The sequence below is a fragment of the Tachyglossus aculeatus genome, chromosome 3 (genome assembly GCF_015852505.1).
Source record: "Tachyglossus aculeatus isolate mTacAcu1 chromosome 3, mTacAcu1.pri, whole genome shotgun sequence".
NCBI lineage: Eukaryota > Metazoa > Chordata > Mammalia > Monotremata > Tachyglossidae > Tachyglossus > Tachyglossus aculeatus.
Window position 1 is genome coordinate 73,976,109 of NC_052068.1, and position 15,526 is coordinate 73,991,634.

A 15,526-nucleotide genomic window follows, 5' to 3' on the forward strand; every position below is an offset into this window, starting at 1 on the left:
CCCTTTTAGACTGTGAGCCCGCTGGTGGGCAGGGACCGTCTCTATGTGATGCCAACTTGGACTTCCCAAGCGCTTAGTCCAGTGCTCTGCACACAGTAAGCGCTCAATAAATACGATTGATTGATTGATTGGTTGATTAACCGCTTACTATGTGCAATGCACCGTTCTAAGCGCTAGTAATAAGAATGAATAATGATAATGACATTTATTAAGCGCTTACTATGTGCCATGCACTGCTCTAAGCGCTAGCGATAAAAATAATGGTAATGACATTTATTAAGCACGCTTACTATGCGCAATGCACTGCTCTAAGCGCTAGTAATAAGAATAAATAATGATAATGGCATGTATTAAGCGCTTACTATGTGCCATGCACTGCTCTAAGCGCTAGTAATAAGAATGAATAATGATAATGACACTTATTAAGCGCTTACTATGTGCCATGCACTGCTCTAAGCGCTAGTAATAAGAATGAATAATGATGATGATACTTATTAAGCGCTTACTATGTGCCATGCACCGCTCTAAGCGCTAGTAATAAGAATGAATAATGATGATGGCATTTATTAAGCGCGCTTGCTATGTGCAATGCACTGTTCTAAGCGCTAGTAATAAGAATGAATAATAATGGCATTTATTAAGCACGCTTACTGTGTGCAGTGCACTGTTCTAAGCGCCAGCGATAAAAATAAATAATGATAATGACATTTATTAAGCGCTTACTGTGTGCAATGCACTGCTCTAAGCGCTAATAATAAGAATAATGATAATGACATTTATTAAGCGCTTACAATGCGCAATGCACTGCTCTAAGCGCTAGTAATAGGAATAATGATAATGACATTTATTAAGCGCTTACTATGTGCAATGCACTGCTCTAAGCGCTAGCAATAAAAATAATGATAATGACATTTATTAAGCACGCTTACTATGCGCAATGCACTGCTCTAAGCGCTAGTAATAAGAATAAATAATGATAATGGCATGTATTAAGCGCTTACTATGTGCCATGCACTGCTCTAAGCGCTAGTAATAAGAATGAATAATGATGATGGCACTTATTAAGCGCTCACTATGTGCCATGCACTGCTCTAAGCGCTAGTAATAAGAATGAATAATGATGATGGCATTTATTAAGAGCGCTTGCTATGTGCAATGCACTGTTCTAAGCGCTAGTAATAAGAATGAATAATAATGGCATTTATTAAGCGCTTACTAAGTGCAATGCACTGTTCTAAGCGTTAGCGATAAAAATAAATAATGATAATGACATTTATTAAGCGCTTACTGTGTGCAATGCACTGCTCTAAGCGCTAATAATAAGAATAATGATAATGACATTTATTAAGCGCTTACAATGCGCAATGCACTGCTCTAAGCGCTAGTAATAGGAATAATGATAATGACACTTATTAACCGCTCACTATGTGCCATGCACTGCTCTAAGCGCTAGTAATAAGAATGAATAATGATGATGGCACTTATTAAGCGCTTACTATGTGCCATGCACTGCTCTAAGCGCTAGTAATAAGAATGAATAATGACAATGGCATTTATTAAGCGCGCTTGCTATGTGCAATGCACTGTTCTAAGCGCTAGTAATAAGAATGAATAATAATGGCATTTATTAAGCGCTTACTGTGTGCAATGCACTGCTCTAAGCGTTAGCGATAAAAATAAATAATGATAATGACATTTATTAAGCGCTTACTGTGTGCAATGCACTGCTCTAAGCGCTAATAATAAGAATAATGATAATGACATTTATTAAGCGCTTACAATGCACAATGCACTGCTCTAAGCGCTAGTAATAGGAATAATGATAATGACACTTATTAACCGCTCACTATGTGCCATGCACTGCTCTAAGCGCTAGTAATAAGAATGAATAATGATGATGGCACTTATTAAGCGCTTACTATGTGCCATGCACCGCTCTAAGCACTAGTAATAAGAACGAATAATGATGATGACATTTATTAAGCGCTTACTATGTGCCATGCACTGCTCTAAGCGCTAGTAATAAGAATGAATAATGATGATGACACTTATTAAGCGCTTACTATGTGCCATGCACTGCTCTAAGCGCTAGTAATAAGAATGAATAATGATGATGGCATTTATTAAGCACGCTTGCTATGTGCAATGCACTGTTCTAAGCGCTAGTAATAAGAATGAATAATAATGGCATTTATTAAGCACGCTTACTGTGTGCAATGCACTGTTCTAAGCGCCAGCGATAAAAATAAATAATGATAATGACATTTATTAAGCGCTTACTATGTGCCATGCACTGCTCTAAGCGCTAGCAATAAAAATAATGATAATGACATTTATTAAGCGCTTACAATGCGCAATGCACTGCTCTAAGCGCTAGTAATAGGAATAATGATAATGACATTTATTAAGCGCTTACTATGTGCCATGCACTGCTCTAAGCGCTAGTAATAAGAATGAATAATGATGATGACACTTATTAAGCGCTTACTATGTGCCATGCACTGCTCTAAGCGCTAGTAATAAGAATGAATAATGATGATGGCATTTATTAAGCGCGCTTGCTATGTGCAATGCACTGTTCTAAGCGCTAGTAATAAGAATGAATAATAATGGCATTTATTAAGCGCTTACTAAGTGCAATGCACTGCTCTAAGCGTTAGCGATAAAAATAAATAATGATAATGACATTTATTAAGCGCTTACTATGTGCCATGCACTGCTCTAAGCGCTAGCAATAAAAATAATGATAATGACATTTATTAAGCACGCTTACTATGCGCAATGCACTGCTCTAAGCGCTAGTAATAAGAATAAATAATGATAATGGCATGTATTAAGCGCTTACTATGTGCCATGCACTGCTCTAAGCGCTAGTAATAAGAATGAATAATGATGATGGCACTTATTAAGCGCTTACTATGTGCCATGCACTGCTCTAAGCGCTAGTAATAAGAATGAATAATGATGATGGCATTTATTAAGCGCGCTTGCTATGTGCAATGCACTGTTCTAAGCGCTAGTAATAAGAATGAATAATAATGGCATTTATTAAGCGCTTACTGTGTGCAATGCACTGCTCTAAGCGTTAGCGATAAAAATAAATAATGATAATGACATTTATTAAGCGCTTACTGTGTGCAATGCACTGCTCTAAGCGCTAATAATAAGAATAATGATAATGACATTTATTAAGCGCTTACAATGCGCAATGCACTGCTCTAAGCGCTAGTAATAGGAATAATGATAATGACACTTATTAACCGCTCACTATGTGCCATGCACTGCTCTAAGCGCTAGTAATAAGAATGAATAATGATGATGGCACTTATTAAGCGCTTGCCATGCACTGCTCTAAGCGCTAGTAATAAGAATGAATAATGATGATGGCATTTATTAAGCGCGCTTGCTATGTGCAATGCACTGTTCTAAGCGCTAGTAATAAGAATGAATAATAATGGCATTTATTAAGCACGCTTACTGTGTGCAATGCACTGTTCTAAGCGCCAGCGATAAAAATAAATAATGATAATGACATTTATTAAGCGCTTACTGTGTGCAATGCACTGCTCTAAGCGCTAATAATAAGAATAATGATAATGACATTTATTAAGCGCTTACAATGCGCAATGCACTGCTCTAAGCGCTAGTAATAGGAATAATGATAATGACATTTATTAAGCGCTTACTATGTGCAATGCACTGCTCTAAGCGCTAGCAATAAAAATAATGATAATGACATTTATTAAGCACGCTTACTATGCGCAATGCACTGCTCTAAGCGCTAGTAATAAGAATAAATAATGATAATGGCATTTATTAAGCGCGCTTGCTATGTGCAATGCACTGTTCTAAGCGCTAGTAATAAGAATGAATAATAATGGCATTTATTAAGCACGCTTACTGTGTGCAATGCACTGTTCTAAGCGCCAGCGATAAAAATAAATAATGATAATGACATTTATTAAGCGCTTACTGTGTGCAATGCACTGCTCTAAGCGCTAATAATAAGAATAATGATAATGACATTTATTAAGCGCTTACAATGCGCAATGCACTGCTCTAAGCGCTAGTAATAGGAATAATGATGATGACATTTATTAAGCGCTTACTATGTGCAATGCACTGTTCTAAGCGCTAGTAATAAGAATGAATAATGATAATGACATTTATTAAGCGCTTACTATGTGCCATGCACTGCTCTAAGCGCCAGCAATAAAAATAAATAATGATGATGACACTTATTAAGCGCGCTTGCTATGTGCAATGCACTGTTCTAAGCGCTAGTAATAAGAATGAATAATAATGGCATTTATTAAGTGCTTACTAAGTGCAATGCACTGCTCTAAGCGTTAGCAATAAAAATAAATAATGATAATGACATTCATTAAGCGCTTACTGTGTGCAATGCACTGCTCTAAGCGCTAGTAATAAAAATAAATAATGATAATGGCATTTATTAAGCACGCTTACTATGTGCGATGCACTGTTCTAAGCGCCAGCAATAAAAATAAATAATGATAATGACATTTATTAAGGGCTTACTAGGTGCAATGCGCTGTAAAAAGTGGTAGTAATGATAATAGATAATGACAACGATATTTATTAAGCGCTTACATTGCGCAATGCACTATTCTAAGCGCTAGTAATAATAATAATAATAAATAATAATAATAATAATGACATTTATTAAGCGCTTACTATGTGCAATGCACCGTTCTAAGCGCTAGTAATAAGAATGAATAATGATAATGACATGTATTAAGCGCTTATTATGTGCAATGCACCGTTCTAAGCGCTAGTAATAAGAATGAATAATGATAATGACATGTATTAAGCGCATATTATGTGCAATGCACTGCTCTAAGCGCTGGTAGTAATAACAAATGATAATAATGGCATTTTAATAACAAATAATAATAATGGCATTTATTAAGCACTTACTATGTGCAATGCACTGCTCCAAGCGCTAGCAATAAAAATAAATAATGATAATGGCATTTATTAAGCACAATTGCTATGTGCAATGCACTGTTCTAAGCACCAGTAATAAGAATAAATAATGACAATGGTATTTATTAAGCGCTTACTATGTGCAATGCACTGTTCTAAGCGCTAGTTATAATAATAAATAATGACAATGACATTTATTAAGCGTTTACTTTGTGCAATGCACTATTCTAAGCGCTAGTAATAATAATAATAATAAATGATAATAATAAATAATAATAATAATAATGGCATTTGTTGAATGATTACTATGTGCAATGCACTGTTCTAAGCACTAGTAATAATGATAATAATAAATAATGGCATTTATTAAGGACTTACGATGTGCGAAGCGCTGTTCTAAGCGCTGTGGATCAGGTTGTCCCACAGGGGGTTCACAGTTTTAATCCCCATTTTCCACTGTGACACAGAAAAGCCAAGTGACTTGCCCAGAGTCGCACAGCTGACAAGTGGCGGAGCCGGGATTTGAACCCAGGACCTCTGACTCCCAAGCCTGGGCTCTTTCCACTGAGCCACGCTGCTTCTCTAATAATAATAATAATTGGTATAATTATAGTATTTGTTAAGCGCTTCCAGTGGGCAAAGCGCTGTTGTAAGCCCTGGGACCGGGAGGTCCTGCCATCCCCGCAGCCCCCAACCTTCAGCCCTGATCCCACCCTCCTCCTCCTCCTCCTCCTCCTCCTCCTCCTCCTCCTCCTCCGCAGCGCGGCTCCCTGGATTGTCTGTCCTTGTGGCCGACTTGTCCTGTCCCCAGGGCTCAGTACAGCGCTCAGCCCGCAGCAAGCGCCCCATAAATACCACTGAATGAACGAATGACTAGAGCCCGGGCTCGGGAGGCGGAGGCCGTGGGTTCTAATCCCGGCTCCGCCGCCACTTGTCTGCTGGGTGGCTCTGGGGCAGTCACTTCCCTTCCCTGGGCCTCAGTCACCTCATCTGGAAAATGGGGATGGACACTGGGAGCCCCACGGAGGACAACCTGATTGCCTTGGATCTACCCCAGCGCTTAGAACAGTGCTTGGCACATAGTAAGTGCCTAACAAATACCATTATTATCCCTCCCTCATCCCTGATCCCTCCTTGTTCTCTCCCTCATCCCTGATCCTTCCCCGATCCGTGAATCCCTCCCTGATCTCTCCCTCATTCTTCATCCCTCCTTGATCTCTCCCTCAACCCTCCCTGACCCCCTCCCTGATCTCTCCCGATCCCCAATCTCTCCCTGATCCCTCCTTGATCTCTCTCTCATCCCTCTCTGATCCTTCCCTGATCTCTCCCTGATCCCTCATCCCTCATCCCTCCCTGATCTCCCCCTCATCCCTCCTTGATCTCTCCCTCAACCCTCCCTGATCTCTCCCTCATCCCCGATCTCTCCCTGATCCTTGATCTCTCCCTGATCCCTGATCCCTCTCTGATCCTTCCCTGATCTCTCCCTCACCCCTGATCCCTCTCTCATCCTTCCCTCATTCCTGATCTCTCCTTGATCCCTCATCCCTCCCTCATCCCTGATCGATTCCTCCCACTTCTGCACTCCTCCGTGCCACCCTCCCTGCCCTCAGAGGCTGAGCCAGGATGGCAAAGGGGGTCCCGGCCTCCTCCTCCTCCTCCTCCTCCTCCTTCCTCCTCCTCCCCCTCCCCCTCCTCCTCCTTTCTCCTCCTCCCTCCTCCTCCCTCCTCCCTCCTCCTCCTCTCCCCCCCCCCGCAGATGAATATTCATTCATTCAATCATATTTATCGAGCACTTACTGCGTGCAGAGCACTGTACTAAGCGCTTGGGAAGTACAAGTTGGCAACATATAGAGACGGTCCCTACCCAGCAGTGGGCTCACAGTCTAGATATGAATTCTCAGGCCATAACCTCTACTCCAAAAAATGAACGCAGGCCTTGCCTTTTCCCTAATACAGAGGACACTGACCCATACCTTCAGAAACAAATCATTTAAGATATCCAATTAAAAACTCCCGCTATTTTTAAATAATAATAATCACGGCATTTATTAAGCGCTGACTATGTGCAGTATATGTGCGATATAACAATATCCTAACACTTCAAATCGCCTTTTCACAGTACATCGATTCACCAGGCCCTCCCATGGACTGTAAAAACCAGTTTCACAAACCTGTGAACTTTCCTGCTCTGGTGGGACATGTTTTCCAATATACCGTTTCTAGAGATTAGACATGACCTCCAGCTTGAAAAATATAATCTCCTCAGAAGAATACGTCGAATGCAACTGGACACCCAGGAAATCGCTCCTTCCTCTCCCTCCCCTCTCTCCAACGTCACTTGAATTACGGTTGGACACAGGTTGGACACAGTCCCTGTCCCGCGCGGGGCTCACGGTCTTCATCCCCATTTTCCGGATGAGGGAACTGAGGCCCGTAGAAATGATGTGATTCGCAGCAGGTCGCACAGCAGACAAGTGGCGGAGTTGGGATTAGAACCCATGGCCTCTACCAACCCTGCTGTATTGTACTCCCCCAAGTACTTAGTTTGGTGATCTGCTCCCGGGAAGAGCTGGATAAATGTCATTGATTGATTGGAAAGGGTTTAGGATTGGGTCAGCTCATGAAAGCGTATTCGGGGCCTGGGTTTCCCCTAACCGTGTCTGGGGGAACAGGTCAATGCCCAATCCCCATTTCGCAGATGAGAGAACTGAGGCACAGAGAAGGGAAGTGACTTGCCCAGGGTCTCATAGCAGATAAGGGGCAGAGAGGGGATTAGAACCCACGTTTTCTGAAACTCTCAGGTCCGTGCCTTTTCCACTAGGCCACCCTGCTTCTACGATAGTAAGAGAGGGTAATGGTAAGACTGGTGAATATTGATTTACCCAGCCCTACTTCCTTATGGAGGATTAACAAACGTCAGAAGGAGGAGACAGTATTGCCGTAAGATGATTAGCGTGACGAGATACGTGACATTTCTTTCCCCATCACGGTCTTTCCTTGCTTAGAACTTCTCCCTACGGATTCTTCTCCCTTGGGACCGTTCCTTCTTCTCAGAGCAGGGAGTACCCGCTAACTAAGATTACTTCCGAGCACTTTGAAAATGAAGGGGCGTTTGTCAGTTTGCAGTGGTAGCTGAGTCGTAACTTATTTGCACATAGTAAGCGCTTAATAAATGCCATTATTATTATTATTATTATTTTTACTTCTTCAACGTGGTGGAGAGCAGTCAACTTCGTGAATACATTGCCATAAGGTTAAGTGGTCGTCTTTGCTAATGGAGTGTGTCCTTATTCTAATTTTAGGGCATTCAGGATCTCCCACACAATATTTACGCCATTCTATTTAATAATAATGATGATGATGATGATGATGGCATTTATTAAGCGCTTACTATGTGCCAAGCACTGTCCTAAGCGCTGGGGAGGTTACAGGGTGATCAGGTTGTCCCACGGTGGGGCTCACGGTCTTCATCCCCATTTTACAGATGAGGGAACTGAGGCCCAGAGAAGTTAAGCGACTTGCCCAGAGTCACACAGCTGACAGTTGGCAGAGCCGGGATTTGAACCCATGACCTCCAAGTCCAAAGCCTGGGCTCTTTCCACTGAGCCACGCTATTTCTGTACTTTGGTACTGTTTCCTGTGTTTTGCTTCATCTGACATTTTTCCTTCCCATACATTGTGATTCCAACTAAGGCTTATAGCAACTTTATAAGCTGGATCATTGTTTCCCTCTATAGATGAAGAAACTGAGGAATAGATGGTTCGCCCACGGTCATGATAAAGAAGTAGCAGCTGGGATTACAGATCACCACCTTACCACTCTGTAGTTGGCCGTTCGATACAAACTCACAACCTGTGAACGTTAGCATCTTTGTCCAGCATCAGGCCATTTCAGGTCAAAAAATTAATGAATCAGCGGTATTTACTGAAGATTTACTGCGTGCAGAACGCTGCAACAAGTGCTTAGGAGAGGACAGGGTAACAGAGTTGGAAGACATGTTCCCTGCCAAAACCCTGGAGGCTTGGCTGGGGAGAGAATGTGCCCTTTTACTCTTGAAGACTGGCACTTCATTCATTCATTCATTCATTCATTCATTCAGTCGTATTTATTGAGCGCTTACTGTGCGCAGAGCACTGCACCAAGTGCTTGGGAAGTACAAGTTGGCAACTTACGGAAGACAGGGAAGTTCCTGACCACAGTGACCAAGGGTCCTCAGGAAACATTTCAGAAACCGTAAGCTTAAACGGTGGGATTTCATTTCCCAGAGTTCGAAACCGTTAGTATGTAATAATAATAATGATGATGGCGTTCGTTAAGCGCTTACCATCTCCTCATGTGATTTCAAGTACTGATTGAAATCCAATGGTCCAAACGCCCCGAGACTGATACAGGTACTAAGAATAAAAGAACATATTCAATTCCAGTCCATCCATCCTGGTATTCTACCTCTAATATTAACCCCAAAGCAGTCGGTGGTATTTATTGAGTCTACCGTTCGCAGAACGTTGTATTGAGGAGATTTCTCTAGAAACCAAAGACAGGCGTGGTTCATGCCCTCAGAGTGCTTCTGATCTAATTTTCTCCCCATCGATCGATCATATTTATTGAGTGCATACTATGTGCAGAGGACTATACTAAGTTCCGGGGGGTGGTGCAACATAAAAGAGTTGGTAGGCGTAATAATGACGGTATTTCTTAAGATCTTACTCTGTGCCGAGCACTGTTCTAAGCACTGGATGTTCCCTGCCCACAACAAGCTTATAGTCTAGGGGGGGAAACAGTGGTGTAGGACGTTGAACTGTGAGTAAGGCTGCCTTTCTCACTGTCTCCCTGAACCTCTTTCTCCTCCTGATCTCAAAGCCGTCTCCCTGAACCTCTTTCTCCTCCTGATCTCAAAGCCCCCTCCCCTGTGCCCCCTCCGCCTTGCCGACTCAGGGGCGTCGAACCAATTTGGGCAGGCGGGTGAGCTGGTGGAGCGAGTGGTTTTGCCGCTGTGGTTGTAGGATGCTGTGTCCCCCTCGTCCGAGCACTTAGTAAAGCGTTGTGCGTGCAGTAAGTGCTCAATAAATACGATCGACGGACTGACTGACCAACTGCGTGGTTGGGGATGTGCCTACTCGTAGCGAGGCAGTGTGCGCTGTTGGAAAGAACACAGGATGGGGAGTGAGGAGACTTGGTCATGAGTCAATCAATCAATCAATCGTATTTATTGAGCGCTTACTGTGTGCAGAGCACTGTACCAAGCGCTTGGGAAGTACAAGTTGGCAACATATACAGTCCCTACTCCGGCCTACTGGGCAAACCTTGGGCAAAACAGTTTCTTCACCTCCTAGACTGTGAGCCGGTTTTGTTGAGTAGGGACCGTCTCTGTATGTTGCCAGCTTGTACTTCGCAAGCGCTTAGCACAGTGCTCTGCACACAGTAAGCGCTCAATAAATACGATCGAATGAATCCGTATAACGGGGGTCAGATAGGTTGGTAGCCCTGTGTGGGACAGAGACTCCGTCCAATCTCATAACTTTACGTTTACCCCAGAACTTATCACATCACAAGCACTTGAATGTCCTAGAAGCAGCGAAGCAGCGTGGCTCAGTGGAAAGAGCCCGGGCTTGGGAGTCAGAGGTTGTGGGTTCTAATTCCGGCCCTGCCACTTTTCAGTTGTGTGACTTTGGGTAAGTCACCTAACTTCTCTGGGCCTCACTTCCCTCATCCGTAAAATGGGGATTTTACGTGGGACAACTTGCTAACCAGCGCTTAGAACAGTGCTGGGCACATAGGAAGCGCCTAACAAATACCATCATTATTATTATTGTAGGACCTTTCATTATGACATTCATTCATCATCATCAGTGGTATTTATTGAGTGCTCTCTGTGTGCCAACCGCCGCATTAAGCATCTGGGAGCGTATGGTCCAACAGAGTCGGTAGACACATGCCCTGCCTGCAACGAGATCACAGTCCACAGTCAGTGTTTACCATCCGCCAAGCACTGTGCTAAGCGTGTAAGTAAGCAGGCTGTGGCTTTCTTCTGCGAATATCTAAGCCCCTCTAACTCTTAGCATTTATGAAGGCCCCTAGTCTAATATACGTTAGGAAACGGGATGTTCTAGGCCGTAAGCTCGTTGTGGGGAAGGCAGGCTCGTCTGTTTTATTCTTATATTGTACTCTCCCAGGTGCTTAGTACAGTGCTCTGTGCGCCATAAGCAGTAAGTAGGATTGATTGATTTTTAACTATTGTGAATTATTTTCTATTATTGTGGGAAGCGGGAGGGTAGGGTACACACTCTTGCATAGTCGGAGTGGTTCTCTGAATCAGTCGATCGACGGTACTTATTGAGCGCTTACTCTGTGCACAGCACTGTGCTAAGCGCTTGGGAGAGTACAGTGCAATGGAATTATTGGACACGGTCCCTGCCGAGCTTACAGTCTTGGGGGGGGGGAACAGACATTAATAGAAATAAATGAATTTTGGATATGGGCGTAAGTGCTCTGGGGTTGAGGAAGGAGTCCCCTCCCCACGGCACCTGTATATATGCATATATGTTTGTACGTATTTATTACTCTATTTCTTTATTTTATTTGTACGTATTTATTCTATTTATTTTATTTTGTTAATATGTTTTGTTCTGTTCTCTGTCTCCCCCTTCTAGACTGTGAGCCCGCTGTTGGGTAGGGACCGTCTCTATATGTCGCCAACTTGTACTTCCCAAGCGCTTAGTACAGTGCTCTGCACACAGTAAGCGCTCGATAAATACGATTGAATGAATGAATGAATGAGGTAGTCAAAAGATAATCATTTTAGGTACAACCCCTGTCTGTATGTGTCTCGTCGTCTAAGAAGGAGAGAGAGAGAAGGTAGCTTAGCACCAAATAAATGTAAATAAATCTTATGTACATATGTGAGAAATGAGGGCTAGAGAGGACATGTGATTTGCACCAGATTAAACAGCAGGTCAGAGGAAGATCTGGGACTAGAACCCTTTAAGCAGCGTGGCTCGGTGGAAAGAGCCCGGGCTTTGGAGTCAGAGGTCATGGGTTCAAATCCCGGCTCTGCCAATTGTCAGCTGTGTGACTTCGGGCAAGTCGCTTCACTTCTCTGGGCCTCAGTTCCCTCATCCAGGAAAATGGGGATTAAGACTGTGAGCGCCCCCCGTGGGACAACCTGATCACCTTGTAACCTCCCCAGCGCTTAGAACGGTGCTTTGCACGTAGTAAGCGCTTAGTAAATGCCGTTATTATTATTATTATTAATAATATCCGTAACACCACAATGACGAGAAGTCCTGCAGTGAAGTCAGTGTCCTAGCCTTGATGCCAGGTTCACCTCAGTACAGCTTCACTGGGTGGGAAGGACGAGAAGCAGTATGGCCTAGTGGATAGCGCGCGCGGGCCCGGGAGTAAGAAGGACCTGGATTCTAATCCTGGCTCCACCACCTGCCCGCCGTGTGACTCTGGGCAAGTCATCTAACTTCGCTGGGCCTCGGTTGTCTCATCTGTAAAACGGGGATTAAGACGTGGGACAAGGACTGTGTCCAACCTTTTAACTTGTATCTACTCCAGCGCTTCGTATAGTGCCCGGTACGTAGTAAACGCTTAACAAATACCATGCAGAATGTGTTATTATATGAAGAATGAATGGTGATTATCCAAAAAGCTTTTACGATGGCATTTATTAAGCGCTTACCACGGGCAGAGCACTGTACTAAGCTTTTGTCTGGAGGGTGAGCTGAAACTGGGCAACCAAGAAACTAAGGGGACAGAGGATGTAGTTTTAAAGATGTAAGAAAGTGAAGTCTCACATAATGTTGTATCTCAGCCGCAAACTGGGGGACAACTGCTAAAAACTCACGGGCTCAGATAGACGCCTAGACCGTGAGAGCTCCTTGTGGGCCAGGGATTCCCTCTGGCCTGATTAACTTCTATCTACCCAGTGCTCGGAACAGCACTTGACTCGTAGTAAGTGAGGGTTAAACATAGGCAATTTTAAAAAAACCAGCATGGTTCTTTGCACTCAATAATAAAGAAGCGGCTCTTTTTGAGCAAGACCTTTGCAAGGACCGGGAGCCAAAGAGGGAAGAGCAAAAAGCAGTGCCAGGCGCTGTAAGCACAACAACACAAAGGAGAACAGCTTTTAGGCATGTGTTGTGTGGCCAGGACTGCTCTTGTGCACCCATGGATGACCTCTGTGACATCATCTTCAAGTACGAGGAACTACTTCTGAGTTTATCCAGTACCTATTTTATTACGTGGACTATAGAAATGTCAACCTCAACTTGTGAGCCCCATGTGGAACAGGGACAGCGTCCATTCCGATTATCTTGTATGTACCTCAACACTTGGAATGATGCTTGACACGTAGGAAGTGCTTAACAAAGACCGTAATAATATAATGGTAGTGCTCCACACAGAGAGCGCTGAGCAAATACCTTAATAATAATACTGCTTGATATAGTAAGCGCTTAAATATAGTAGTTGTAATAACAGCGCTTGACACATAGTAAGCTCTTAACAAATACCAGAATAATAGCTGCGTAGATTTCTTACATTACATATCACATTGCACAGTTATCATCCTATTCGATTCTACAACTCAGAATGTCAGTAGACTGAAATCATTACTAGTGATTTTTCATATACAGGATACGTCTACAGCTACTGGCCGGCTGGACTTGTGTCACAGTTGGCACCCGAAAACCGGGTGTCCAGTCAAAATATTGTAAATTAGAACCGATTTTCCTAGAGTGAAAGGATCATAAATAAGATTGCTTCTAGTTCAGTGCCCAATTTTGTCAAAACTGTGTATTCAGTTACAGCTGAGTAATGCAGCTAGATTCATGTGTTCACATTGTAAATAGCGACCACATGGGCATAAGAAGTTGAAAAACTTTTCAGTTTTTCAGTACGTCGAGTAATATAGTTTAGTGTGATATGGTGCCCATGGTCCTTTTGTCAAAACTGTGTAGTCAGTTACAGCTGAGTAATGTAGCTAGATTCATGTGTTTACATTGTATTTAGCGACCACATGGGTGTAAAAAGTTGAAAAACTTTTCAGTTTTTCAGTACGTCGAGTACAGTACCTCGAGAAATATAGTTTAGTGTGATATGATGCCCATGGTCCTTTTGTCAAAACTGTGTATTCAGTTACAGCTGAGTAATGCAGCTACATTCATGTGTTCACATCGTAAATAGTGACCACATGGGCATAAAAAGTTGAAAAACTTTTCAGTTTTTCAGTACGTCGAGAAATATAGTTTAGTGTGATATGATGCCCATGGTCCTATATCAGACTGAAAAACATGGACACGTTTTAATGGCCTCTCCCAACTTTTTTATTTTCCTTTTTAAAAATATGCCCAAGGGCACATCTTATGGGTGAGATTTCCAAGGGATTTTGAGGTGAGTTGGAGAGACTCTGAAGGCGTATTGTCTGTTGGTTTTGCCGGGGACTCAGAGGAGTCAGCCCCCAGAGTGACAGAGGGAAAAAACAAGGGAAAGCAGGAGGGTAGAAAGAGGAAGGGTGGGTGATGATTATCTGTATGCAAATTCAAATGTCACGGAGAGGGAACCGCTATACAAACAGAAAAATAGAAAGTGCAGACAGTAGCAAAAATGCTTTTTTTCCATGCCTGAGGATGCCAGTTGCTTTGACTTTAACTCTTTTCTGCTGTTCAGAATGAATTGATCCGTGATTGGGGTTGGGAAGGGCGGAAAAATACAGGGGGTTTGAAGACTGCAGGCAAATTTAGCTACGGGGGGGCTACAGATGAGTCGTTTATGGAAGTGACCAGAAATCCTTGTTGTAATTGCTGTAGATAGTCCGGCTTCCCGGGATTCGCCTCTCCCTTTGAAACAGGAGGCCAGCAGGCAGGTCAGGAGTTTAAGGACCTCTGCAGTGATGCTCCGCCTCAGCTGGAGAAGAAAATGAGGGAAAGCTCAGAAGAGCTCCGGGCATCCAATAGAAATTCCGTACTTATCAGCTTTAAAGCACCTGGCTGATTTCTGACTCCTCCAGTGCCAACCTCCTCACAGCGTGGCTCAGTGGGAAGAGCCCGGGGTTGGGAGCCAGAGGTCATGGGTTCTAATCCCGACTCTGCCACTTAGCCATGTGACTTGGGGCAAGTCACTTAACTTCTCCGTGCCTCAGTTCCCTCATCTGTAAAATGGGGATTAAGACTGTGAGCCCCAGGTGGGACAACCTGATCACCTTGTATCTCCCCCCCCCAGCGCTTAGAACGGTGCTTAGCACATAGTGAGTTCCTAACAAATGCCATCATTATTATTATTACTTCAATCTTGTCTGCTTTGCCTCCAACCCCTTGCTCACATCCTCCCTCTGTCGTGGAACTCCCTCCCGCTTTGAATCAGACGGACCACCACTCTCCTGACCTCCAGAGCCTCACTAAAGTCACATCTTCTCCTCCAAGAGGCCTTCCCCCTCTTCCTCTCCCTTTGGCATTGTCCTTGCACTTGGATTGGTCCCCTTTCTTCACCCCACCCTCAGCCCCGCAGCACGTACGTACACATCCATAATTTATTTTAATGCCTGGCTTCCCCTCTAGATAGTAGTAATAACTG

General features: G+C 43.4%; 1 protein-coding gene across 2 annotated transcripts in view; it reads left to right on the top strand.

Moving 5' to 3' along the window:
* LMBRD2 (LMBR1 domain containing 2) overlaps positions 1–15,526 on the top strand; it is a 68,852-nt gene that overhangs the window by 341 nt on the left and 52,985 nt on the right. The gene's annotated exons all lie outside the window — the stretch shown is intronic.